The following is an 11672-nucleotide window of genomic DNA, read 5'->3' as shown; positions in this document are numbered from 1 at the left end:
AGATTGTTTTGGCTACTCTGAGTCCCTTGCCCTTCAATATTATTTTAGGATCACCTGTAATTTCTCTTAAAAAAAAAGACAGTTAGAACTCTGATAGGGAATGTACTGAGTCTGAAGATCAAATCGGGGAGTTCTGCCATCTTAATAGTAGTAAGTTTCCTAATTTGTCAACATGGAATAGAAGGTTGAGGTAGGAAGAGGGGACCAGAAACTCAGATATTTTTCATTCAAAGTTCTTAGTAAGATCAGCCAAGCCCCTATCAGTTCACTCACCATGAAGTTGCAGATGAGAGTTTCAGATGAATTCCCAACTTGGAAAGAGAAACCAAATGTCAAAATATTCTATGAAGCTCTTAGAAGCTCTTCTAGTGAGGACTAAAAAAGGTCTTCAAGAATTTATATGTTATTAGTTTCAATTTTGCTTTAGTTATATCAACAACAAAGTGGGTCATAATTTGAGGTTTCTATTTCAGGAGGGACTGAGTAATAAAATAAACAAGTGAAGGTTATAGCCAGCAAGAATTTTTGTTTAAAAAATCTCCAATCTTGAACTATTTGCCCAGCTATGCAAACCAGAGAGGAAGAGTTTAATGGCCATGAAAAGGAGTTGGAGGAGGCACCAAAGTTTTGTCTTTGCCTGCCAACAGTTACATCATCGTGCTTATTTTGGGTCCATGGAGTTAGACTTTGGGACAGATGAGAAAAGGAAGCAATAATGTAATAAAGGAAAGTTCAATGTGATTTACTGCCGACCTTCTTTTTGGCTTTATGGTTTTTTGTTTTGTTTTGTTTTTGCCTATATCTTTAGAGCAACTAGTTAACATTTGGAATCAAGCTTAGTTTCTTTTTATTGTCATGAAAAAAGCATACGAACAAGGTTTGTAAAAGGGGGACAATAGATCAGTGAAAAATCTTTCTCTTGTTCTTGACCTCTAGTCTCATTCCGCAGACATAGCCCTTCAACTATTTTTTATTCACCTTTTCAGAACATTTTCATGCACATAATTTACCTAGCCTGGTTTTACCCAAACTCCACATACTCTTATGTACTTTGATTTTTTAAAATCAAATCTATCCTTGCTAACTCCTTGTCAACACGTGTATAGCTACTTCATTCTTTTCTAGCCATTGCATAGTATTCCATTGTGTGAATGGACTGTAACTTATTTAACCAGTCCCCTATTGCTAAGTATGTAGATTTTCTTTTCTTTTTAATTACAGTGAACTCCATATATCTTTGATGTAGGAGAGAGAAGTAAAAAATATTGTCTGTCTTTTAATTGGCTACAAAAATTATCCTGTGCCTTCTAGAGTGAAGTATTTTATGTCCATTATCATTTTCATAATTTTATGTATGTCATTATTTAATAGGTGGTTCTGAAGGTTGATTGTGGGTAGAACTGAAAACAATTTGTAGAGCTGAGAATGAGTGTATATGATAGCCGTGTATAATTCTCTATGTAGACGTTTTATTCTGTCATACTATCAAACAACATGGCTAGATGTCTTCATGGCACAGTTGTTGATCAGAGTGGCTTAAGATATGTAGTCTGTTGCTGCTTTCGTTTGTACGTTCTGTTCAGCCTCACTCCCAGAGCCCTGGAGTGTTATGCACTCATCTGAGAAGCAGTAGCGAAGGTCTACTTGAATCAGAGCTCTTATTTTCCTAACCCCTGTCCCCCAACACACACACACACACTCACTCACTCACTCACTCACTCACTCACTCACTCTGCTGGACCTGCTTACTAGGTGGAGTCAGCAGCCAGGACTTTGTCTAGAACTCAATATGACAAGTTGGAGCAAGTTGTCCAAAAGACCAAGCATGTACAAAAGGAGCTACAGACTAGGTTTTCAACAGCCTTCTGATAGGCGTTTGCTAGAATGAGAGGCTCTGGCCCGTTCCAATGCTCGTCAGGATTCCATTCTGTAAATGACTGCTTCCACGTCTTGCAACATTTTTGGCTCCCCACTTCACTTCTTTTCTTTAGGTATCTAACGGAGACCCATTCTTTCAAGGCAAGTCAAGTCTCGTCCTCTTCTGAAAAGGCCCCCTCCTACCGAGACCCTTGGTGCCCTCTCTGCATTCTGGTGAAATCATTACACATGCCAGCAGTTCTCAACTTGCATGTTGTGATAGGGTCAGTTATGTGCTGGTTGCATGCAATTTGCTACTTCTAGTGACTTTTATTGATATTTTCATGGATTAGAACAAATCGGTAGCTACTTCCATCTGTTTCTTGCCTTATCTCATCCTGTGCTCTGCACCACTGAACCTCACAGTGTCCCACACGACCCTGCCCACTCTCGGCCACGTGGATCTCTGCATCTCATTGGCTTTGCTCCTTGCCGTCAGAGCCTTTGAACAGCCTGTCCTCTCTGTCTGGAGCACGATTCCATCTCCTTCTTGCCTCCTCATCTTTCAGATCTATAGTCAAAAGTACTGCTACATCAACGAAACTTGACTGACAGTCTGACGAATGCCTCTACTTTATGTCTCCATACAACTTTCTTTATAGCACTAACTGTGGCTGGAATTTTACATGTGGGAGTCATTGATTAATGTCTGTCTCTTCCACTAGACTGTAAGCTCTGTGAAAATAAGGGCCTTGACTTTTTTTTAAATCATTATTTTTTTCAATAAATATTTGTTGAGTAGGTAAAGGTGTAAGATGGTACCTTATTGTGCTTTTGATTTGCATTAATCAATTTACATTATAATGCCATAATTTTTATTTTATTTTTTTAAATTTATTTCTTTTTTATGGTGACATTGGTTAATGAAATCCAATAAGTTTCAGCTGTACACTTTAACAGTAAGACATATATATATGTGTATATATCATAACACACATATATATATATTTACACTGTGTGTTCATCTCCCATAGTTAGATTTCTTTCTGTCACCACATATTACCCTTTTACCCCATCGCTCTTCCCTCCCCCCATCCCCCACCTTCTGGTAAGCACTAGTCTATAGTCCATGTCCATGAGTCTCTGTTTGTCCTGTTCATTTGTTGCTTTTAGGTTTATATCCCACATACAAATGATATCATGTGATTTTCATCTTTTCCTGTCTGGCTTGTTTCACTTAGCATGAGTATCTTGAGGTCCATCCATGTTGTCACAAATGACAGTATTTCATCTCTTCTTATGGCTGAGTAATATTCCATTGTATATATGTACTGCAGCTTCTTTAGCCAATCACCTATCGTAGGACACTTTGGTTGCTTCCATGTCCTGACCACTATGAATAATACTGCTATGAACTTCAGTGTGCAAATATCTTTTTGGATATGGGTTTTCAAGTCTTTGGGGTAAATACCCAGTAGAGAGATTGCTGGATCATATGGTAGATCAATTCTTAATTTTTTGAGGAACCTCCATACTGTTTTCCATAGTGGTTGTACCAATTTGCAGTCCCACCAGCAGTGTATAAGGGTTTCTTTTTCTCCACATCCTCTCCAATATTTGTTATTACTTGTCTTGTTGATTCTAGCTATTCTAACAGCTGTGAGATGGTACCTTATTGTGCTTTTGATTTGCATTTCCCTAATAGCTAGTGATGTTGAGCATCCTTTCATATGTTTGTTGGCCATTTGTATGTCCTCTAGGGAGAAGTGTCTGTTCAGGTCCTTGGCCCATATTTTGATTGGATCATTTGCTTTTTTTGTTGTTATTGAGTTGTATGAGTTCTTTGTATATTTTGGATATTAGGCCCTTATTGCAGGCGTTGCTTGCAAATATATTTTCCCATTTGGATGATTGTCTCTTTACTTTGTTGATGGTTTCTTTTGCTGTGCAGAAGCTTTTTAGTTTGATGTAGTCCCATTCATTTATTTTTGCTTTTACTTCCCTTGCTTTTAAGGTCAAATTTATAAAATTCTCTTTAAGTACAAAGTTCATGAGCTTAGTTCCTGTGTTTTCTTCTATGCATTTTATTGTTTCAGGTCTTATATTCAGGTCCTTAATCCATTTTAAGTTAATTTTGGTGTGTGGAGACAGACAACGATCTAGTTTCGTTCTTTCGCAGGTAGCTTTCCAGTTTTCCCAGCACCATTTATTGAAGAGGCTTTCCTTTCTCCACTGTATGTTTTGGCTTTTTTGTCAAAAATTATTTACCCATATAAATATGGGTTTACTTCTGGACTCTTGATTCTGTTCCACTGGTCCGTGTGTCTGTTTTTCTGCCAATTTTGATTACTGTCACGTTGTAGTATAATTTGAAGTTGGGCAGAGTGATGCCTCCAGCCTCATTCTTTTTTCTCAGGATGGCTTTGGCAATTCTGGGTCTTTTGTGTTTCCATACAAATCTGATGATTTTCTGTACTATTTCTTTTAAAAAAATGCCGATGGGATTTTAATGGGGATTGCATTAGATCTGTATAATGCTTTAGGTAATATGGTCACTTTAACTATGTTGATTCTTCCAATCCAAGAACATGGAGTATCTTTCCAGTTTTTGTATCTTCTTCGATTTCTTTTAATAGAGTCTTATAGTTTTCATAATCCCATTATTTTGTATATGCTCTCCTTTGTGTTTTCTTAAGTGGGAAAGAAAGGGATGGATTTAAAGTCACCAAGCTGGAATTAAACACTATATGGGCTCATATTTATCTATATCATAGAATGTCTGCTGAGAGTTTGTTTAGCATATATTGCTTGCTGGAGAAATATTTGAGAACCATCGCTTTATAGGATTAATTTGACAATTATGTGCTCCCTCCATCATACAGTGTTTTACTCTTTTGCTGTCTAGATAGTAAACTGGCAAATATAAATATGTATATTTATAAATATATATAAAATATATGCACAGATACATACATGCATGAATATATGTATATATACAGATACATGCGTATCTACACATATACATACATATGGATTTTCAAAGCTACATCTAAAATACATGTACTTAATACATGCGTGGTGTACTGTTTAAGTACACGACTTTGGTAGCCTGAGTTTTATTTTGGAGATGATACCACTCAATGGCTGGCAGTTACCTTATGCGAGATACTTAGTCTCTCTGAGCCTCAATTTCTTTATTGTAAAAGAAAATTAATGGTATTACTCTGAGTGGATTTTTGTGAGGATTAATGAGATAATGCATTGTAAGGGATTTAGCAAGTGCCTGGCATAATAATAATGGCTGTTTTTGAGAATTTAATAACTCTCATATGTAATAATTAATGAATAAATAGTCATGGCCTTGACCTATTTTTAATTCAAAACTGCTTACATGGTTAAATCAGCAACCAAAAATATAGTAAGGAAATTCGGACTTCTCGGGCACCATCCCAGGAAATGACCCACAATGATGACCTTGAAGCACCGGCACCTCAGGAGAATTTCTCTGCTACGCGACTGGAGTGAGGCTCACGGTTTCTTTTGAAAGGTGTAGGAAGCATTGCGTTTAGTCATGTGCTTCTCCTTTAACAAAAATCTTAACAGAGAGAAAAGAACAATTGGCGTTTAAAGTTGGCCGACTGCCTTGTTTTAAAGTGAAAAAAGAATGCAAGCTGTAAACGCCAGACTAGCACAGGCTCATAGGAGGATTTCAAAGAAGAGAGAAAAGCAGTTGCAAACCAGGGAAACGTTTCTGGTTGAATATAAGATGTGTGTTAAGCTCCAAATGATCTTTGTTTCTGTTAATTCTCCTGGTACGAATATGATTCTTGGCTCCTAGGGAATGGCAGTGGCTCCTCCTTCGGAACTGCACACATTATTTGTAGGAGGCTCGCCAGCCTTGTCATAAGCATCCAGAGGCTGATTTTGCGTTTGCCAGTTTAAGTCACCAGTTTATAGTGGAGAAATAACAGACTGCAAAAGGCATTTCCATGATTTGAAATCAAAGGTAAAGTTTGGATGTTCGATAACCATGAGACTGCAACAATTGCAGAAACTTAATTTCTGTTGTATGATAACGTCTTCTTCTCTCATCCCTCCCCATCATCCAGCCAACCATAGCATGGCAAAGTGAAACAGAATCACTTTTATATGTTGGGAGGTTGGAAACTATACTATGGGGGCTGCGCCCATGTTCAAAAACTTTGAAACAATTTCAGAATTTCTTAATATATTACTCTGGGGTGAAAATATAACTAGGACAAAAGTGATCCAGAAACAGTGCTAGATAATAATTTTTATGTCTTATTTATGAGAAAACAGTTATTGTGCCAGGTTTAATTTATATACATATGTAAACACAAACACTTATACATATATAATCCTTATGTACACATATACAATGTTAAAATTATGTCATATGTCATACATATGTCAGTATCTATCAGCTTATTGTGTTATAGTTTGCTTAGTACAGAATTTATGATAACTCTTCTTACTTTCAGAATATAAGGATTATATGCATCTGTCACTCCTGAAATTAATTAACAATCCCAATTGTACAACAATTGTTTTCAGTGTGTTCACATTATCTAAATAATCTGAATTCTGACCCTTTCCCCAGAGAGGCAATTCCGACTCTGTTAATTGAGTCCTGTGAATCTGATGAAATATCAGTTTTATTATAGGGATTGCTGCTCTCTGGGGCTTGACTAGGACCACCAAATATAAAACTCTGAACCACACACAGTTTGGAAACTACTAATATCTCAAGACGAGTTAAGTAAGAGTAGGAAACTTGAAAGATGTGGGCGTGTAAACCTAACGTCTGAAGAGGAAGGTTCTCCCTTTTTGAAAAGCTCACTGGCACTGCTCTCTAATGGGTCACGACATTTGGAGCAACCACAGCGACAGCTCCAGACAGAAATTAAAGGTAAATCAGACATTTTTTCATCATGTAATATTAAGTTGATATGGCTTTTTAAAAATGTGCTACATTCATCTTTAAATTATTTGGTATTAAGTCTGTATCATTACATAGATATTTTCCTCCTTCATTCTTGAATATTTAGGACATTTTTAAAAAATGAAATGTCTTTGTGTTTCCTATGTGATTAATCTTTTCTACATCTTATTAATATTTCTTTTATCCTCTTCTTTTGATCCGTGTGACAGGATCAATTAATACACAGCCGCCGAAGGCCCCTAGCGCCTGGCTACTCCAGGCGCCTGACCTGTAAATTCAGTCGGTTTCCTTTTTCCCTGAAATTCCTGTATGGGTTATGAGTTAGAGGAATTTTATCATCTCCATTGACTGAAGGAGAAAAGAAAGAGAAAGAGCAGTGGCTGCCCCTAGGTTTCAGATGGTAAAGTAAAGCCACAGTAGAAATTACATACTGGGTTTCAAATCATTTGAAGCCACCTATGCAATTTTCCCTGTTTTCTCAAAAATCTTGTTTGAGAGCAGTTACATGGTCCACCGGGTTCAGCCATACTTGGGGACGCTCCCACGGGTTCCCGTGGAGAGAGGAACCATCTGGCTGGTCCTAACAGAAGAAGCAGCCCCTCCCAGCACCAAGTTCTCGGTGCTTCGCTTGTTTGCAAGAAACGCTACTGATGCTGGCGACAGAGGTGCAGAGGGGTATTCGAAGGGTGCTGTTACAGCTCACAAAATCAAAGGACTTCTGAACAACCAGACTTCCAGAAGGGTCGTACCTGGGGTGATTCAGGGACCGTCACTCCAAAGTTTTACCATTGAGGATTCTCAGCTCCCATGAACTTCCAATTCTTTGCGTCTTTGTTTCAATGATCAAATACTCCAGAGAAAAAATGTGATCCAGCTTGGATCATGCATCTGTCCTCACGTTGGTTAGCATGGCCAAGAGGAAGGTCAAGGGCACTGTGATGTATACTCGAAGTCCATACTTGCATATCTGGCTATCCCAGCAAAAGAGGAACCCCCGTGAGCTGGAGATGCATCCAACTTGTGGTATCTACTAAGCCTTCAATGATCTAATAGATAAAGTAAAAACAATCGACTGTGTGATATATATATATTTATATATGTGTGCATATATAAATATATATTCTTGTGTCTGCGTGCATTCATGCATACACACACACGTGCATGCCTGATTCTAGATCTCAGAAAAGAGAGCCTGGTTTTGGTTCAGAGTTATATTCTAAGGCAAGCAAAGGGGATAATATTTTTGTGTGTTTACAGAGTGCTAGGCATAGTGCTAAGTATGACACATGCATCATTTATTTGATCCTGATGATGACACTGTGAGATGGATGCTGTTTCATGCCCATTGTGCAGGGGAGAAAGCTACATGTTTGGGAGGTCATGCGTCTCCAAATCACAGTTAGCAAAGTGGTAGGAATATTCGTATCCAGCTTTGACTCCAGAGCCCGCAATTTCTCCAACTAAAAAATTACATCTCATACTCGCCACATCGAAAAATAGCTATTTATTTACAGCGTTTCTCTCCTCCTAAGGTTTGAGCAGCTCGAGGACAGACCGTCTTATTTAAGTCTATGTTTAGCACCTAGCAGAGTACCTGATACATGCCAGGGGCTGTAATTAGTTTGAATATACGAGGGAGCATTTGACCCAATCAGGTACAAATTCAAAGCTGATAGTTCTCACAGTAGAATTAGCTAAAGCTATTGCTAGATGACATATTGACCTCAAGAATCATTTATTTAGCTCTTACTGACTTTAGGACAGACAATTTGAGAGTGTATGGATATTCAAAGAAATATAACATATTGCTCCCCTCAGAGGACTTACAATTATTCAGTGATAAAATGCATAAAAATAAATAGAACTATTTGATAGGTATTAAATTTGTGGTACTACTAAATACCATAGGAGCTCAGAGGAGCATGGGCAAAGGGGAATTGTCGTGGGGAACGTGGAACTCGGCAGGGGCACTGAACCCACTGAACAGCCGAAGGGACACGTTAGGTAGAAAATAGTACTGACAGCAGCATGGCGTCAAGAAAGTTTTGTGGCATTAAAATTCTTTTTGTAAAATATACATAACTTAAAATGTACCATTTTCACCATTTTAAAGTATATAACTTGGTGGTATGTACATTCCTGATGTATATTTGTGATATTTTGGGAAAACAATGATCTGACAAGATCTAAACAGTTGCCTGCTGGAAATCCTTTTTTGACTCATATACATTTTGACTATATTCCACAGTTTCCCCTGATCCCTGCACCCTCAGCTTATTTATGAAAAATTGCAATATGGTTTTCACAGATCTGGAATTGCAAGACTGGCGTATGTACAAACACGAAGTCGAAGGATATACGATGAACTGTATTAGATGATGCCGGATAGGAAGGCTGGAGCCCAGAGTTAGAACAATAGCCCTGCTATTAACAGGCATATTCTATTGCCCAGTGGGATGAACTTAGATCAGTCACATATACCTCTCGAGATCACTTCCCAATAGTAAATCTCATGAGTTCAAATGTTTTATCCGTGCTCCTCTGAAAATGGGGAGTAATTTGGTCTTGGTACTAGACGCAGAGGGCGAAGTAGCAGCCTAGCTCATTGTGCACGGCTCTTGGATCAGTTATGCCACCAAGACTTTGCCTGTCAGCAACTCAGATCTCAAAGTCAGAGCTACGGATGCCTTTCCTACCAATGTGCAATTCAGCATGGCCTCGGGCTACTGAGGTTTAGTAAGTCATCTAACAATAGGAGGAAAACTCAAATTGTTCAAGACTTAACTGAATGCAGTGAAGTATTACAGAAAAATTAGTGACATTCATGCTGTACACGTTCTATTGTATAAAAATCATGGTAGTTATCACACTATTAATATTTCAGATAACTGCATGGATGCTCATGCTTAATATAATGTGTCGTTTCTGCCGGCACCCATACCAACCCATGACCGCTTCCGATGCTCTGTATTTTGATATGCTTTCGTTCTACTCAATGACTCCAGTGGGAAGAGGCCCTTAGGCACTTAGAACCATTTAAGAAACTCTCAAAATTAATTACAAAATAGTGAGTTTTAGATGGCACCCTAGGGACACAAGATAATTTATGATTCCAAAGGTGCCAGACTTCCTTGGAAGCAGGAAGTAGCTTATAACTTGTTTATCATGATAAACAAAATGCATAAACAACAGAAACATACAACAAAAATAAATTCACTTTCTTTTCCTAGATACCAGTAATTTTTTGTTTCTTCTCAGAAGGAAATGTGCCACAAAGGAAGGATATCGACTTATAAAACATTTAATACTCTGCAGTGAGAACCTAGTTGGTAAACAGCAAAGATGACTCTAATGCCTAATTGATTAGACAGTCTTAAATGCAAGGGATATTAAAATATATTGGACTCTGGAAAGCACATTAATTTCGTGTATGCTTAAACAACAAATGTTTAACACATATATTTAAAATTGTTTATTTTTAAAATCATGTAAATGTATTTTTAATGCAAGTATAATTCCGTCTCCTATATTTATCTAATTATTACTTTGAGAGAAGAGCTGGGCTCCAATATACAGAATGAAATAACTTTACAACTTTATTAATCTAAAAGCCTGAAATGCTTTAGAATTTGTCTGCGTACCTATTTATTCCCAAATGGTGTTTCATCTGATCATGTAAATCAGTGCTGTAAGGCACATATAGGAATCCCATCGTTAGTAAACACCAAAGTTTAAACCAAAAGGCATTTGCAAACCCATGAGTCTGGACGGCTCTTACCCAAACCCCAGTGGGAAAGAGGAGACACAGGAGACTCTCCTTCCCATACCTCACCTTCTGGAGGTTCTCTTTTTCCTCCAGAGATCTCACCTGTAAATATACATAAACGTCTTCTCCTTGCTCTATTAATTTTATTCCCTCTTAATGAGAAAATGACGTATTTAATTGAGAAAACCACTTTTGAGGCGCTCCACTGGGAAACATTTTGTCAAGAAGTATAAGTCTGTGGTCATAAATTTATAATGTGTGCAGGCTGTGCTGAATATCGATGAAGAATTGCATCTCCACACCTGCTGACATGAAATGGCGTGGGTTCCTGCTGATATTTCACAGTCGCTGCATGTTACTGTCATTCCCCCTCGAAGACTTTGGATTTGAATATAATTGAGTTAGGTCACTGTATGTATATACAGTATCGCACATTACATCACTCAGTGCAAAATGTGAATTTTATAAAGTTCTGGCCTCTTCTCCTAATGCCAGTGTTTCAGCAGCATTCCACTGAACAGACATTGCTTTTGGTGTGTTTTGAGCTTGTCTGTATGTGCACAAAAACTTTACTCTTCCATGTGTGCTTTGACAGAAATACCATGTCACCAAGAAATTGTTGCTTGGCTAATTCATGGTCATCCTGAGGCCACTGAGGCTTTTCAGTGCTAATCTCCACATCAATTTAGAAATATTACCTGCTCTATTCTAGAGGCTTTTATTCGCTTTTAAATAAAATTTTTAAAAAATGTACTGCAAAAGAGCATATTTTTCAGAGCAAAAGACTTCAGCTACCCATCTAGAACAGGATGTTTTTGGTAGACCATTAACTCATCTGTAAATCTTTATTTTCTTCTATGAAATATGAACATGATGTTTTGTCTCGTTTTGTAGAATTTGTGTCCTGTCACTTTGGAGGTAATAGGTGATCAATAAATATTTGTATAAATGGATGAATAAATAAGAAATAAGACAATTATATTTAACTTTATGAATAATTTTGCCTTGACTTTTCTGACTTTGAAATACTTCTCATAAATATTTTTTACTTTGTAAGTAGTATCTGTAATCTCCAGGAGATTTGGG

The sequence above is a fragment of the Pteropus medius genome, unplaced genomic scaffold (assembly GCF_902729225.1).
Source record: "Pteropus medius unplaced genomic scaffold, Ma_sr-lr_union100, whole genome shotgun sequence".
Lineage (NCBI taxonomy): Eukaryota > Metazoa > Chordata > Mammalia > Chiroptera > Pteropodidae > Pteropus > Pteropus medius.
Note: the sequence above shows the minus strand (reverse complement) of the source record.